The following is a 17,604-nucleotide window of genomic DNA, read 5'->3' as shown; positions in this document are numbered from 1 at the left end:
AATGTTTGTCAAACATCTACAATTTAGGCCTACCTCCGGCAATGAGAGGTCCCCACGAATTCTAGGAAACGCGCTAGCCTTAATGCATGAATTAATTGCTCTGTGTGATTTTCTACTTGTATAAATGAAGAAACTGACTCTGGTTTTTTTTTCTTTTCTTTTTTCTTAGTTTTTTCTTTTGCTTTATTATTACCCCAAAAGAGAGAAAGTTGGTTTGTGTCGACTGAAACTGGCAGAACCACCGTACAATCTAAGATCAAAGGGAAAGATGTCAACTACAGAAAACCCGACTGATCATGCTCTGGTCATAGCCGGGAATGATGAACACGTGGCCCGGATGGCCCAGGAAATAGAGTCTTTAAGGGAGGAAGTACAACATATCACAGAACTAGCTCATCTGGCCATGACAACGCTTCCCCAACCACCTCGTTTTCCTTCTTTGGATTCAATTCCTGATCACTTCCATTCCACATTGCGCCAAAACAACAACACACCAAATTCAGTTATTACCACTCAAGTAATACCTCTAGTAACCCTTGCAAACCCACCAAATCCCCTATCCACACTCCCCATCCAGACACCGCAAAACTCGCCCATCACCACCAATGCAACTCACACCCCTACTCGTGACGGAGTAACTTTTACAACTCACCCAAACCAGCACATACCGCCACTCATAAGCGATATGTACCCCATATATATGCCATTTCTGAACTTACCTTTACAGCGCATGTCACTGTCAGGGTGTTTTATGAGATTGACCAATATGCCGAGATAGAGAGGGAAGCCACGCGTAATGAAGAGGAGTCAGTATCTGAGTAGCTAAAAATTTTGAGAAAACAAATGAAGAACCTCCAAGTTGCCCAAAAGTGAAAGTTTGGACTACGAGGATCTGTGTATTCATCCGGATATGGATATGCTAGCAGGGTATAAGCCTCCAATGTTCGATATATTCGATGGGACGGGTGATCCCCACACGCATTTGAGGGCATATTGTGACAAGTTAGTCGGAGTGGGGAGGAAAGAGAAGTTGAGAATAAAGTTATTTATAATGAGCCTGATGGGAGAAGCACTCACCCCATATACTCGACAGGATCCGCAAAACTAGAGAACTTGGCAAAATATGGCAGAGGACTTCATGAATCGCTTTTGATTCAACACAGAGATCATTCCCGATAGGTTCGCACTGGTGAACCTGCAGAAAAACCCATTCGAGTCATTCAAAGAATATGTACATCAGTGGAGGTAATAGGCCACCAGGGCGCAACCTCAAGTGGATGACAGTGAATTAACCAAGTATTTCATTAGAGCCCAGGAAGGGATATACTTTGAAAAGAGTATGAGAATGATGGGACAGAAATTCCCCGAGCTGGTCAAGAGGGGAGATTTTATATAAAATAGCATAAAATCTAGCAAAGTACTATCAATGACAGCATTGCAAGCGGCCAGCAAGGCCATCCAATCAGGGTCAATCGATAGCGCAAAAAAGAAAAAAAAGGAGGTCTCAACAGTTGTCCCTTACTATCAACCCAACACACATCACAAAAACACTTCCTATTCCATAAACAATCATTCACCAGAACCCGCTTACGCTCCCATCTATAACACCCAGCCATATTATCATCCTCAACCACAATACAACCCTCCTTGAGCCAACAACAACCCGAACCCACAATGACCATATGCTCATGTCCAAACCACTACTCATCAAAACAGACCCGTTTCTGTACCACGCCCTCATCCCAATTTTGAAGAGAGGGGTCCTAGAAATTATATCCCAATTACTGAGCCTCTGGCCCAATTATTCGATAGATTAAGAAGAGCAGGATTGATACATCCAATAGAAAAAAGGATTCCTGAGTATCCCTCCAAGTATTTCAATGCAACTAAAAGGTGTGTGTACCACTCCAATGTACTTGGGCATGATACCAAAGATTGTTTTAAGCTGAAAAATTAGATTGAAACACTGATCAAGAGCGGAGCCATTCAGTGCACCCTGACACCGCACAATGTGAATAGCATTCCGCCGCCAAATCACCAAAATCATGGAGTTAACATGATAACATTGGATGAAGAATATGACCTAAAGGGAACGATTGTCACTATAGGAAATGCAGAAGCCGCCAGGATCCCTCCTCAAAGGGCTCTAATGATTACGGTACAAGTGATACCTACAGTGACAGGGAGGGAGGCCAAGAGGTCTCGAGAGTCTGGCATATATAGCGGTACTCGTGCCTCAACTGCAGCTCGTTAGACTAGGGGCTATGTGGGTCGCCCTATTCATTCAACACTTCCAGCCGCCAGTGGTACTTTGGCCACTCCTAGGCCCCAGGCTCCCTATAATACGCCACAATTGTCTAGTGTACCTCCTGCACATGGTGCTTTCAGTGGTCAGTCCAGCCTATCAGGACCAAGCCATCCACAACAGCCACATCCTCTGTGAGCTTGTTTTGAGTGTGGAGACATTCGTCATATGGTGAGGGATTGCCCCAAGCTCAAGAAGGGTGCACCTCCACAGACCACTCAGGCACCGCGTGCTCTACCGGGTCCTCGGGCGATGATTGCAGCACCAGCTACCACTCCACATGTACAGCCGGCTAGAGGTGGAGGTCGCGCAGGTAGAGATCACTGTAGAGGGGAAGTCCAAGCCAAATACTATGCTCTTTCTGCTAGGATAGAGGCAGTTGCATCCGACTCTTTCATCACAAGTATTGTTCCGGTCTATCATAGAGATGAATCCATCTTATTTGATCCAGGATCCACTTATTCCTATGTGTCATCTTATTTTGCTCTGTATTTGGGCATATCCCGTGATTATTTGAGTTCTCATGTCTATGTGTCTACACCCGTGGGAGATTCTATTATTGTTGACCGTGTGTATCGGCCTTGTTTGGTTATTCTTAGTGGTTTTGAGACCAGAGCCGATTTATTGTTGCTCAGTATGGTGGATTTTGATGTTATTTTGGGCATGGACTGGTTGTCTCCCTATCATGCTATTCTTGATTGTCACGCCAAGATGGTGACGTTGCTATGCCAGGTCTACCGCGGTTAGAGTGGAGAGGTACCTTAGATTATGTTCCTAGCAGGGTTGTTTCATTTCTTAAGGCTAATCAGGGGATGGTTGAGAAGGGTGTGATGCATATCTGACATATTTGAGGGATGTTAGTATTGATACTCCTACCGTTGAGTCAGTTCCGGTAGTGAGGGATTATCGGCGGATCTTCCGGCCATGCCGCCAGATAGAGAAATTGACTTTGGTATTGATTTGTTACCGGGAACTCAGCCCATTTCTATTCCACCCTATCGTATGGCCCCAACAGAGTTGAAAGAGTTGAAGGAACAATTGTAAGAGTTTCTTGATAAGGGATTAATTTAGTGCAGTGTGTCGCCTTGAGGTGCTCCTGTCTTGTTTGTAAAGAAGAAGGATGGTTTTATGCGGATATGTATTGACTATCGCTAGTTGAACCAGGTTACACTGAAGAACAGGTATCCATTGCCACGTATTGATGACCTATTTGATCAGCTTCAGGGTGACAGAGTTTTCTCCAAGATCAAGTTGCGTTCAGGCTATCATCAGTTAAAGATTCGGGAGCCATATATCCCGAAGACTGCTTACAGGACTCAGTAAGGTCATTACGTGTTCCTTGTGATGTCTTTTGGGTTGACCAACGACCCAACAACATTCATGCACTTGATGAACAGTGTATTTTAGCCCTATCTTCACTCGTTCATCATTGTGTTTATTGACGACATTTTGGTGTACTCCCGAAGCAGGGAGGATCATGAGCAGCACCTGAGGACTATGCTTCAGACCTTGAGAGAAAAGAAGTTATATCCAAAATTTTTGAAGTGTGAATTCTGGCTAGATTCAGTGGCATTTTTGGGTCATGTAGTATCGAGTGAGGGGATCAAGGTAGATCCGAAGAAGATTGAAGTAGAGCAGAGTTGGCCCAGACCATCCTCAGCTACGAAGATCCAGAGTTTTCTTGGCTTGGCGTGGTATTACCGTCGATTTGTAGAGGGTTTCTCGTCTATTACAGCACCTATGACCATATTGACCCAGAAGGGTGCTCCGTTCAGGTGGACTGAGGAGTCTGAGAAAAGCATTCAAAAGCTCAAGTCTGCTTTGACGATAGCCCCAGTATTGGTTTTACCTACTGTTTCGGGGTCATATATGTTGTATTGTGATGCGTCATACATTGGTCTTGACGTGGTGTTGATGCAGGACAGTAGGGTGATTGCTTATGCGTCTAGATAGATGAAGGTGCATGAGAATAACTATCATGTCCATGACCTTTAGTTAGCAGATATTGTTCATGCCTTGAAGCTCTGGCGGCACTATTTGTATGGTGTCCCTTGTGAGGTCTACACCGATCACTGGAGTCTACAACATCTGTTTAAATAGAAGGATCTTAACTTACAACAGCGGAGATGGTTGGAGCTACTTAAGGATTATGAAATCACCATTCTCTATCATCCTGGGAATTCCAATGTGGTGGTCCATGCCTTGAGACACAAGGCGGAGAGTTTGGGCAGCTTAGCATTTTTACCGGTAGCAGAGAGGCCATTATCCATGGATGTTCAAGCCTTGGCCAACCAATTTGTCAGATTGGATGTTTCCGAGTTGAGCAGAGTTTTGGTTTGTGTGGTTTCTTAGTCTTCTCTTTATGATCGTATCAGAGAGCGTCAGTATGTTGACCCCCATCTTCTTTTCCTCAAGGATACGGTTTAGCACGACGATGCCAAGGAGTTCACGATTGGAGAGGATGGTGTATTACAGATGCAGGGCATGCTATGTGTGCCCAGTGTAGATGGCTTCCGTTAGTTGATTCTCTAGAAGGCTCACAATTTGCGGTACTCCATTCATCCACGTGCCACGAAGATATATCAGGACTTGAGGCAGCACCATTGGTGGAGGCGGATGAAGAAGGACATAGTGTAATATATAGCTCGGTGCCTAAATTATTAGCATGTGAAGTATGAGAAACAACGACCAGGTGGATTGCTTCAGAAGCTAGAGATTCCGAAGTGTAAATGGGAGCGGATCACTATGGATTTTGTTGTTGGGCTCCCACGGGCTTAGAGAAAGTTCGATGCAGTTTGGCTTATTATGGATAGATTGACCATCAGCTCATTTCATTCCTGTGGTTACTACTTACTCTTCAGAGCAACTGGCTCAGGTTTACATTCGCGGGATTGTCAGGCTCCATTGGGTGCCGGTATCTATCATCTCTGACCGGGGTACGCAAATTATATCACGGTTCTGGAGAGCCGTATAGCATGAGTTAGGTACTCGGGTGGAGTTGAGTACAGCATTTCACCCTCAGATGGACGGACAGTCCGAGCACACTATTCAGATATTGGAGGATATGCTTCATGAGTGAGTGATAGATTTTGGGGACACTTGGGATCAGTTCTTACCACTTGCGGAGTTTGCCTACAACAACAGTTATCAGTCAAACATTCAGATGACATCATATGAGGCTTTGTATGGTAGGTGGTGCCGATCTCCGGTGGGTTGGTTTGAGCCAGGTGAGGCTAGGCTATTGGGCACAGATTTGGTTCAGGATGCTTTGGAAAAGGTTAAATTGATTTGTGATCGACTTCGTACAGCCCAATCCCGGCAGAAGAGTTATGCGGATCGGATGGCTCGCGACGTTACATTCATGGTTGGGGAGCAGGTTTTGCCCATGAAGGGCGTTATGAGGTTCGGAAGGAAGGGCAAGTTGAGCCCTAGATATATTGGGCCTTTTGAGATTCTTGAGAGGGTTGGAGATATGGCTTACAAACTTGCACTACCACTTAGTCTCTCTGCAGTTCACCCAGTGTTCCATGTTTCCATCCTCCGGAAGTATCACGGCAATCCGTCTCATGTGTTAAACTTCAGCTTAGTCGAGTTGGACAAGGATCTTTCTTATGTCGAGGAGCCGGTGGCCACATTGGGCAGCAGTTTTGAAAGTTGAGGTCGAAGAACATCGCTCCAGTGAAGGTTAAGTGTAGGGGTCATCCAGTCGAGGAGGCGACTTGGGAGACCGTGCATGATATGCGCATCCGTTATCCTTATCTTTTCACCACTTCAGGTATGTCCCTATACTCGTTCGATGACGAACGTTTGTTTTAAGAGGGGGAGGATGTAATGACCCGGCCGGTCATTTTGAGAGTATTAGCCCTGAATCCCTATTTATTGCTTCCTATATTTCATTCTGTGGTTATGTGTCTTGCCGAGAGGTTTGGTATTTGGTTTCAGAGTGAAATGGGACACATCGTAGTTTGAATTGTGTGAAGACGACTCCGGAATGGAGTTTCTACAGTCCCAATAGCTCCGTAGGGTATTTTTGTCTTTGGAGCGTGTCCGTAGGTCATTTTGGCATCAATTGGAGAAAGTTGGATGATTTTTGAAAAGTTTGACCTGGAGAGGACTTTTTGATATCGGGGTCAGATTCCGATTCCGGAAGTTGGAGTAGGTCCGTAATGTTAATTGTGACTTGTGTGCAAATTTTGAGGTCAATCGAACTTGATTTGATAGGTTTCGGTGTCGAATATAGAAGTTAGAAGTTCTAAAGTTCATTAGGCTTGAATCGATGTGCAATTCATGTTTTTAGCATTGTTTGATGTGATTTGAAGGCTCGACAAAGTTCGTATGATGTTTAGGACTTGTTGGTATATTCGTACGGGGTCTCGGGGGCCCCGGGTGTGATTCGGATTGAATCCAGAATTATATTGGACTTGTGGGAAAGCTGAAGCATTGTTGTGTCTGATGCAATCGCACCTGCGCACTTTGGGCTGCAGGTGCGGCACTGCACAAGAGGCCATCGAGCTGCAGATGAAAAATTGGACTGCCCAGCTGAGACCGCAGAAGCGGTCATAGCCCCACAAAACCTGACTCGTCGGGGCGATGGAGGAAACGCAGAAGAGAAAAGGCTAGCCAAGACTGGGGTCGCAAAAGCGGAACCCTTCCGCAGAAGCGAGAGCGCAGATGCGCATATTGGACTGCAGAAGCAGAAGTTGCTGGGCTAAGTGAGAACCACACGTGCGATGAAAATTCAGCAGATGCGGCTGTGGGTTCGCAGATGTGACTTCACTGGGCAGAAAAGACTTAATTTTTAGGGTTTGATCTCACTTTGATTTTTGGACCTAGAGAGCTCGGATTGAGGCACAATTTTGAGGGATTTTCTGAGGAAACATTTGGGTAAGGATTCTTGACTTGTTTTTGATTAATATCCACTAATCTATCAATAATTTCTTCATTTAATTAATGATTTGTGTTGAGAAATTGGAGGAAAAGGGTGGAAAATCCTTAAGCCGGATTTTGAGGTTTTAATCGAGATTTTTGTATTGGAATTGAGTAATTTTGGTATGGGTAAACTCGTGTTTGAATGGATGTTCATATTTTTTGACTTTTACCCGATTCCAAGACGTGGGCCCGGGTCGACTTTTTGGAGCGATTTTTCATTTCTTCGCTAAAGTCATAATTTCATTATTTAAATTAGTTTCTTATAGTTATATTTATAGTATGTAATTGTTTTGGCTAGATTTGAGCCAGTCGGAGTTGGAAAATTGAGGGAAAGGCCTTCTTATGGATTTATTGAGCGAAGTTTGAGATAAGTGACTTGTCTAACCTTTTGTGGGGGAAATTCCCCTTAGGATTTGGTACTGTTATGGTAAATTGCAATACATGAAGGCCGTGTTCACGAGGTGACGAGTGCATACTCGGGCTAAATGTTGAAAATCTGGTTTTTACTAAGTTATTCCTTTTTATTCCCTTATTTGAGTTACTCTAGTACGTGTATTCATCATGTTTAGCCTAATGTCATATGTCTACGTGTCTTATCTCTGACTTGCAATTTGTGCAACATGCTTAGTTGAATTACCTGCTTCCATTGATTTCGTATTCATTCTTTTAACTGTAGGATTCCTTGCTGTAATTTCATTGTTCCATTGGTTAGGTGTTGTTTTCGTGATTTTTTTGTTGAGATAACTGATTGGTTGTGTCACGAGGTTTCTTCTGTGCAGAGTGTTATTATTGCACGAGGTTTCTTCCGTGCCATTGTGAGATATTTACTTTTGGGACTACGAGGGGGTACATCGGGAGCGCCCCTATTGTTTACCTCTATTTGATGTATTGTTGTTGTTGTTTCTTAACTTGTAAGATTCTTCTTTTCCTTATATGTTGTAATTGTCTTCTTGGATTCCAGGTTATTATGTTCCATAAATCCCTTACTGTTTCATTTCCCTATTATTTCATTGTGTCATTATATTATTTGTCTTGTTCTTATTATCTCTAGTAGGGCCTTGACCTGACCTCGTCACTACTCTACCGAGGTTATGCTTGGCACATACTGGGTACCGTTGTGGTGTACTCATACTACACTTCTGCACATGTTTTGTGTAGATCCAGATGCATCCTATCAGCCTCGATATTAGAGTATTGTGCTGCTGCTTGGAGACTTCAAGGTACACCTGCCCGCATCCGCAGGCCTCGGAGTCCCCTTCTATCCCATCATTTTCTTATTTCTTTACATTTGATAGACAGTGATGTATAGGAGCGTTTCACACTGTATCTAGAGATTGTGACTTATATTTCACCGGGTTTTGGGTTTTGTACATGTTGAGCAGCAGTTTTCATTTATATAGCAGTTGATGTTTACTATTTAAATTATTATTTCAGTTATTCCTCATATTTGTTAAGCTTACCTAGTCTTAAAGACTAGGTGCTGTCACGACATCTTACAGAGGGAATTCAGGTCGTGACAATTAATCCTATTTTTTCCATTTTATTTTGAAAGACCGTCTTGTTGTATCTCCACTGTAGGATCACAAGAATCCAATGGACATTAAATTTTCTTCATAAAAGCATTTTAAAAGCCTAACTCCCAAAATAATCGGAGTCGTCGATCAAGTGATCCAATGGCTCCCATTTTGTCTCTCATTCTTAACCCTAGAGATAACTCAAATCATCCCAAACCCTAAATCATTTCGTCTAAGACCCAGCCGCCCCATTTCCCCTTTCGTTCACTTTTCTCTCAACCTCCTATGAACATCAATCAACAGACCTTGTACAAATTCGTGCAAGGTCATGAGATTTCTCAGCAAATCATCTCTCCCGCTTCCCTATCCGTGAATCTCGCTGAATATTTCCTTCTTTATTGATCAAATCTGAAACACCAAAATCTGAACCTTAGAACCAAAACATCATTTCATCTTCGTTCTTTCAAATCCAAACTTGCAGAATCATTTGCTTTGTCCCTAGGATGTGAGGCCTATGATTCACTTTCCATTTTCACTAATTTGATTCAAAACCCCTCAAATCTGATGTCACAACCCAAACTGACGGGCTGCGACGGGCACCCGATGCCTAACTCAACCGTGTACCAATGTAACGTATCCTAATTATCATACTATGATGGGTAAATTAGCCGAAAAGATCGTCTTAAGATAACCAGAATTAAACTTAAGAGAATACTCGACATAGGACGACCCAACATGATATACAAACTTATACATGTGATATACGAGCCTATAAGACCGAAATGATCATATGTACATTAAAAACATAGGTCGACAAAGCCATACAATCATCCATATATATGACATCTGTCTATAAGACTCTAAGAGTACATAAACATCATAAAGGTCGGGATAGGGCCCCGCCATACCAATCAATAAATTTCCAAAGCATACTGACAAAATAGGAAACTCCAAAGAAAGTGGAGTGTTCCAACACCTTCTGTTGAGCTGATAGCCTACTAGGAGGTCTGCCAACCTGTCTATCGGGACCTACGGGTATGAAATGCAGCATCCCCAAGCAAAAGGGATGTTAGTATAAATAAAGTACCGAGTATGTAAGGCATGAAAAGCAGTATATTAAAGACATGAAAGAAACATGGAACCCCAACCTGTATGTCTGAATAGCTCTATGAATCATGAAACATTTATAATGTCATGCATATGCGTATAAATGTCATATCATGCATAGGTATATGCGTACATAACATCATCAAGCCTCTGAGGACATCCCATCATATCATCTCGACATCGGTGGGCGAAATCATCAACGTATACCAGCTGATCAGGTGGTGCTGCGTATATAACACAGTAACCTTTTCCCATACGCCATATACATATAATATACGCATATATAAGGCCATCTGGTCATGGGTCAATGTACATGTATATATGAATGCAATGCATAACTAAGCCGAATGAGGGTCTTCGGTACTCTATCATGAGCGAAACCAAGAACTTGGTTTCAAGATGAGCATTTGCGATGGATTTTGAGAATTAGACAGCTCAGATGGATCAGGCATCCAGTCCAAGATGCATGTCATGATTCATTGACGTCGACACACACCTCCAGATAAGTCTCTATATTCCTCTCCCCGAAAGGGACACCTTTTGTTTAGACACAATTCCTTTTTCACTTTCAATTGCTCTTTTGTTCTTTCCATAGTTTTTCTTTGAGTCCCTTTCAGTCTAATCTTGCATAAAATGAAGCAAAGAAATGGCTACAAAACTGACTAAAATTTCCCCGTAATACCGAGCACAATTTGGGGCATATACGGCATTGACGAAGGCATAGATCCATCTGTGATCTCTTTTGATAAGACAAACAAAGTGTCTCAAACAAACCCAAAAGGTCACCTAAGCAAGGCTCGCTTAATGGTAAAAGTTGATAGCACTATGAACACAAACGGATTCTGGCTGCAAGACAACCAATTTTGATTTTAAAGGGAAGAATTGCCTTGCCTTAGGGACAAGGGTTAGCGATACCATGGACATCAGAGTATTAAATAGTCGGGGGCAACGTGGTAAAGCCATGGTCTCCAGAAAGTGATACAGAGTATCCGAGCATCTTGGTACCACATTGACAGAATCGGTTCTTCGATAGTAGTGGTAGTGAATTCAAGCTACTCAGGGCATCAAGGCCACAAACAAACCACCACTTGGAAACTCACACTTTTTATTTGTTTGAAGCAGGAACAAAGCAGTGCAGAATGGTGATTCTCAAAGGACGAATATCACCAGATGTAAGTTCCTCAAAATTTCCATTTTTATTTTTTAGCATACATCACTATTGTTCATACCTCTTATTTTCTCAGCTTAACTCAAGTAGAACCTTTTCGCCTAGGGGATCCAATTCATATTTCTAGGTAGAAGTACATTTCGCTCAGGCTGGTTTTGTAGCTTAACCCAGGTAGAACCGTTTCGCCTAGGGGGATCCAACTCATATTTTCGAGTAGAAGTACTCTTCGCTCAGGCTGTTTTACGTAGCTTAACCCAGGTAGAACCTTTTATCCTTGGGGGATCTAGCTCATATTTCTGAGTAAAAGTACTCTTCGCCCAGGTTATTTTACATAGCGTAACCCATGTAGAACCTTTTTTGCCTAAGGGAATCAAGCTCATATTTCTGGGTAGAAGTACTCTTTGCTCAGGCTATTTTATGTAGCTTAAATCAGGTAGAACATTTTCGCTTAGGAGGATCCAACTCATAGTTCCGGGTAGAAGTACTCTTCGCTCAGGCTGTTTTTGTAGCTTAACCCAGGTAGAACCTTTTCGTCTAGGGGGATCCAACTCATATTTTCGAGTAGAAGTACTCTTCGCTCAGGCTGTTTTACGTAGCTTAACTTGGGTAGAACCTTTTCTCCTAGGGGGATCCAGCTCATATTTCCGAGTAAAAGTACTCTTCGCCCAGGTTGTTGTACATAGCGTAACCAGGTAGAACCTTTTTTGCCTAGCGGAATCAAGTTCATGTTTCCGGGTAGAAGTACTCTTTGCTCAGGCTGTTTTATGTAGCTTAACCCAGGTAGAACCTTTTCGCCTAGGGCGATCCAGCTCATATTTCCGGGTAGAAGTACTCTTCGTTGAGGCTGTTTTACGTAGCTTAACCTAGGTAGAACTTTTTCGCCTAGGGGGATCCAACTCATATTTCCAGTTAGAAGTACTCTTCGCCCAGGTTGTTTTACGTAGCTTAACTCAGGTAGAACCTTTTCACCTAGGGGGATCCAGCTCATATTTTCGGGTAGAAGTACTCTTCGCCCAAGCTGATTTTCGTAGCTTAACCCAGTTAGAACAATTTCACCTAGGGGATCTAGCTCATATTTCTGGGTAGAAGTACTCTTCACTCAGGCTGATTTTCGTAGCTTAACCCAGTTAGAACAATTTCACCTAGGGGATCTAGCTCATATCAGTAATGTAGGGTACTAACCCCTGGTTACATACCTTTTCAGTAATACAAGGTGTCAACCCATGTTTACATTTTCTTTCAGTAATACAGGGTTCCAACCCCTGGTTACATTCCTTCTCAGTAATACAGGATGCCAACCTCGGGTTACATTTTCTTTTAGTAATATAGGGTACCAACCCTTGTTACATTCATTCTCAGTAATACACGGCGCCACCCCCTGGTTGCATTTCCTTTCAGTAATATAGGATACCTTCCTCTAATTCCATTTCCTTTTGGTAACACATAGTACTACCCCGTGGTTGTATATCCTCACATAGATTTTTTATACCGTTGCTTTTGTCTTCCTTTTAATAAATTAGATAATTTATAGTTTTCTCTAATAACTCGCAAAAAATTTCTAGTGCCAAATTGGGGCAGAAAATGTTTTTTTTTCATTTTGTTCGTCTTTGATGGCTTTGCAGGACCTTGCCGTAAAACACAGATTGTAACGACTAAAGCTTGTAGTTTTAACTATTGTCAGAAAAGAAGAGGTCTTTCGATCAAAAGATAGTCAGAGTTAGCTTTGATAATGTGTCACCAACCCGTCTTTCCAAGAATCAAGTTCCAAACTTGGATCGTTAAAAAAAAAAGAAAGATTGTTCGAGCATAAAGACGGTTCGGGTCGAGTTTTGACGTAATGCACACAACGACCAGCATCTCAAATCCAACTTCTTGGCTTCTAATTATGAAGTCAACAAGCCCCAAGCTCAAGGCACCTACCTCCAAGTGTGGGTGGGCAAGTTTCAAATTCCAGACACCCACTTTCCAATGCTGGTTTACAAGATTTCAAGTAAAGATGCAAGACACAAAGATGCAAGATGCAAGGCACTTTCCAATGCGGGTTCACCTTCTACTATGTAAATATTTTTAGGGGTTTAATCTAAAAGTTTTAGCTTTGTTTCATATTTCTTATAGGGTCAGAAAAAAAATTAATAAAAAATAATTTAAAAGTTCAATTATTATTAATAATATTATTTTTATCTTTATCTTTATTTAACAAAAATTGAAAAAATTAAATAAAATTGTTATTTTATAAACAAAAAATCGGGTGGGAATAAATAAAGTGGAAAAAAGGAAGTAGGAAATTTAAAAATAAAAGTTAAAGGAAGGTGGGAATAAAAAAAAAGTAAAAGAAAGTGAAAAATAAAAAAAAAAGTAAAGGTAGGTGGAAATTTAAAAAAAGTAAAATAAAGTGAAAATTAAAAAAGAAAAGTAAAAGAAAGTGAAAATTAAAAAATAAAAGTAAAGGAAGGTGGGAAGTTTTAAAAAAAAACTGAAAAATTCCGAAAATTTGTCTATAAATAGAAGAGAAAAATGTGAGAAAAAAGAGAAGAGGAGAGGAAAGAGTGGAGGGAATTGAAAAAAAATAATTCTTCTTCTGTGCTAAGGAAATTTCTACTTGTCTCATTCTTTATTCATCTTTCTTTCAAAAAATCCAGAAATTCATCACCCAAAACCCAACAAAAATACTTGAAAACAACCCCTTTATGGCCAAACAGTGGAGTTAATAGTCGAGGTCGAGGATTCCGTTGGAGCTCTGTTCACTAGCTTTGTCGTTCTTCTTCGCTTATGCTTGTTCGGCGTTCGTCTAAGTTATTGTACATGTTCTTGGAGACTCATTTAATTGGAAATTTTGCATTAAATGTTTATTCTTTCCTCTATTCTTTTAATCTTATTTCGTGGGAGTCCATGTGTTTATTTATTTGCATTTCATGTTCTAAAATAATATTTTTGTGAATGGTTTGCAACTTCATTTTTATGTCTGTTTGAGTTAGGTTGAATAAGAAGGCAGCTAAGATCAATTTTGATTTTATTTATTTGCCTTTAAAATTTTATAAATAATAATCTAAAATTAGTCCTTAAATGTTATATGCTTAATCATGTTTCTGGAAATATGATATTCGGACTTGCTTTAAAGTTGGGAAGATTTGGACCCTAATAAGTTTGGGCTTCAATTGTTGAGCTATAGGGTGTTGGTATATGATAACTTATTTATTCAAATATCTAAAATCATACACTTCTTCCACAAGTAATTCCATAAAATCATGGCCTCACAACAATTCCATATGTAGCAAAGAAATAACTCACAAATCGCTAGTGTGCTTAAGGTGCATATTAATCAAACTATCGTAATTATGCATACATTTGCGTGACATAATTATGATTCCAAAATAAATCAAGGTACGCGTCCACGCGACTTTGGCCAAACAATCTTAATAAATAATAAAGTGTTATTAATCGTGTACGCATACACGTGACATGATTTTAGCACACTAAATAAAACAGATTCACATACGCGTGGTTCATTTCAAGATAATTTCTATAAATCTAATCAAGTAATAAAAGCGGAAATAGGTAAAATATCAAAACTGAAAAATCACAGTTTATCTAAAATTAATTCAAGCCAAGTTATAGTGTCACGACCTAAACCTTAACATGTTGTGATCGCGCCTATCATAGTATTAGGCAAGCCGACATATCACACATACCACATTTTATTAAATTCCAAATATACTGAAATAAATTTAAATAAGTAAGAGTCTAATAAAAACTGGATATAAACATCGTAACTCAGTACAAAATTCTCCCAAAAGATCCGGGTGTCACAGAGTACATGAACATCTACATAACAACACGATCTAACCAATGGAACACTGTCTAGGAAATTAGAACAGTATAAACAAGACTAAAAGATAAAGGAGGAGAGTCAAGGACTGCGGACGACAAGGCAGCTACATCGATGATCTTCGAACTGATGAACTGTCAGGAATCAGCAACTGTTGTGCCCGGAACACCTGGATCTGCACACGAAGTGCAGGGTGTAGCGTGAGTACAACCAACTCAATAAGTAACAAGTCTAACCTGAGGTCTTAAAACAGTGACAAGATCACACAATACAGTAAAACACAGAGTTTAACAATACAGAAAAGTGGACATGCTTCTAGATTCAACAGCTAAGTTCAGCACAGGTAAAATAGGCCAACTGTGACCGACAAGAAGAGTATGAAATCTCTATATCTACATGCCAAGGTTAATATCGTATGTGATGCAACACAGTGAAATCCCAAGTACTCACACTCAGAGCACTCAATCTGCCCGTCTCAATTCTCGCTAGCCACGTTCAGTCACTCAACACTGTGCAACATCTGCTGCGGTGTGCAGCCCGATTCACCTATAGCCATAAGGCCCATTGCGGCGTGCAACCCGATCCACATATATATAGCCATAAGACTTGTTACGGCGTGCAACCCGATCCACATAGATATAGCCATAATGCTTGTTGCAGTGTGCAACCCGATCCACATATACATATATATCCATAAGGCTTGTTGCATCGTGCAACCCAATTCACATATACATATATAGTCATAAGGCTTGTTGCGGCGTGCAACCCGATTTACATATATATAGATATCACTCACTGTCACACCCTTTTTTTACCTCACTAACCCCTCTTTAAAGAGATAAAATGATTTTGTAAAGCTCAAAAGGGTTTTCAAATTGAAAGTGATAAAAATTATGTTCAACAGGATTTTTCAGAGTCGCCACTTGACATTTGATTTTGGTGTGTCAAGTCACCGTTTTTAAAAAAAAAATAATTTTACTCTTAGAACACATTTAGACTCTAAAATAAGGTCCGCACCAGAAATCCAAGTAAGGGGGGTCATTTGACTCGGGGGAAGGTATTAGGCATTCCCCAAGCCCCGTGAAGGTCACGGTTGCGTACATGATCAAGTTGGCTTTTAGAAATACTCATATTGAGGTAGAAACACACAAACAGCGAAAATAAACACAAAAAGAGGCTCGAGGTTGTCCGCACCTAATAAACAATAAAAAAAAGAAAATTAAAATTCTAGGCTAACCTACACTATACTTCCTCCACGGTGTTCGTCACGGCCTCCAAATACATGTACTATGGGGCATTCCACTAATAAAAATATTTACAAATTCTTCAAGGCATCCCCAAAAAAATAATAAACTAAAGAACAACCTCTAACCTCGAATGACACGAAAAGGTCCTAAATTTGCCTACCTAAGTGTGGTCGGCCTAAACATGCTCTGAACGAATGAATTAGTATAGCAAAATAAAGAACAAACAAAAATAATCCAAAGTTCAAATTATTATAATTTTTCCAGTTCTCTGCCATGACTATCTATGTTTCTAATTAAAAATCTTTCACGAAGCCATGCCTATTCTCAATGGTACAATGACGTCCAAAATACTTACAAAAACAGAATGTTTCTACTAGTAATAAAATGATAGCAAATTCATATTTAACTTTTAATCCAACTTGCCAAAACCAATTCACAAACAAATCATATGGTTCACACAGCTAAGTAAATAAAAAACTAACTAATTCATGTTTGTTCCCAAATACTGCATCAATGAAAACTTTAACATAAATGAACCAGATTAAGAAAGTTGTAACCAAACAATGAAACAAGCAGAACAATCACACGGCAATCATAATCGTCGAAGCCTATTAACGAGGAAACAGAGAGGAAATTTAAAATTAGAGTAAGAAATTGACCTCAAATATTGACAGCCTTTCCAGTTACAATAGCGGTATATGAGTGGAAACCCGGACAGAAAAAATCTCGACGGCAACAGAAACTCAAATTAGGAATGGACTCGGCAGCGTATTTCTGGTTTCATGCATGGATCAAAATGATAAGGAAGACAAAGGTTAGCTATGATGGAGACTGAACTTCTTAGTCGAGAAAATGGCTATTGCGGCGCTAAGGATTTTGTTTTTCTCTGTTCTTGTCTAACTCCCCCTTCTATGTTTCCGTTTTTTGTCCCTTTTCCGACTGAAATTGTCGTTCCCTTCTCACTCTCATTCTCTCACTGTCGAGCTCAAACGTCTGCTATCTCAAACCCTTTCTATCCAGAGCTGCTGCCCTTCCGTTCTCTCCCCTTAGCTCTCTTTTTTCTCGCTGACTAGGGTCCTTCGGGTTAGAAAAGGTTCTAATTAGGATTTTAAATAGGTGTGGGAATATAACAAAGGCCATTAGATAAAAAGAAATGAAGGGGTAGGACCATTAGATTAAAAGAAATGAAGGGATAGGATTGAAAGGAGTGTTGCGCGGGTCAGCAGGTCTAGTGGGCTAATGAAATTGGACTGGCCTCTTTTGGGCCTCTTTTGTCCCAAAGCAAGATAAAATAATGAGCCTAAACTATTAAAATACTACCAAAATATTAATTAGTCTTATGTAAGTATAGTAAACTATTAAAATAAAACTAAATACTAAAATAAAACTATTTTTGGTATTTTTCAAATATCATACTAAAAATAAAAATGGAAGTAGGCTAAAATCATAGCGAAATTAAAATAATATCACTTCCAAAAAGAAAACTAAGGACATTAAATAAATATATA

The 17,604-nt window shown here is 40.5% G+C and overlaps 1 long non-coding RNA gene across 1 annotated transcript; it reads right to left on the bottom strand.

Annotated features, from left to right (window-relative positions):
- Positions 1-14,716: 14,716 nt before the first annotated feature.
- On the bottom strand, positions 14,717-17,177 carry LOC138908878 (uncharacterized). Its single transcript, XR_011415276.1, has 2 exons — positions 16,756-17,177; positions 14,717-15,024 (listed from the first exon to the last, which is right to left on the bottom strand). It is a non-coding gene; the product is annotated as an uncharacterized lncRNA (long non-coding RNA).
- Positions 17,178-17,604: the final 427 nt, after the last annotated feature.

The sequence above is a fragment of the Nicotiana tomentosiformis genome, chromosome 1 (genome assembly GCF_000390325.3).
Source record: "Nicotiana tomentosiformis chromosome 1, ASM39032v3, whole genome shotgun sequence".
Classification (NCBI taxonomy): Eukaryota; Viridiplantae; Streptophyta; class Magnoliopsida; order Solanales; family Solanaceae; genus Nicotiana; species Nicotiana tomentosiformis.
The sequence above is the reverse complement of the archived record's forward strand: the minus strand, read 5'-3'. Positions and strand labels throughout refer to the sequence as shown.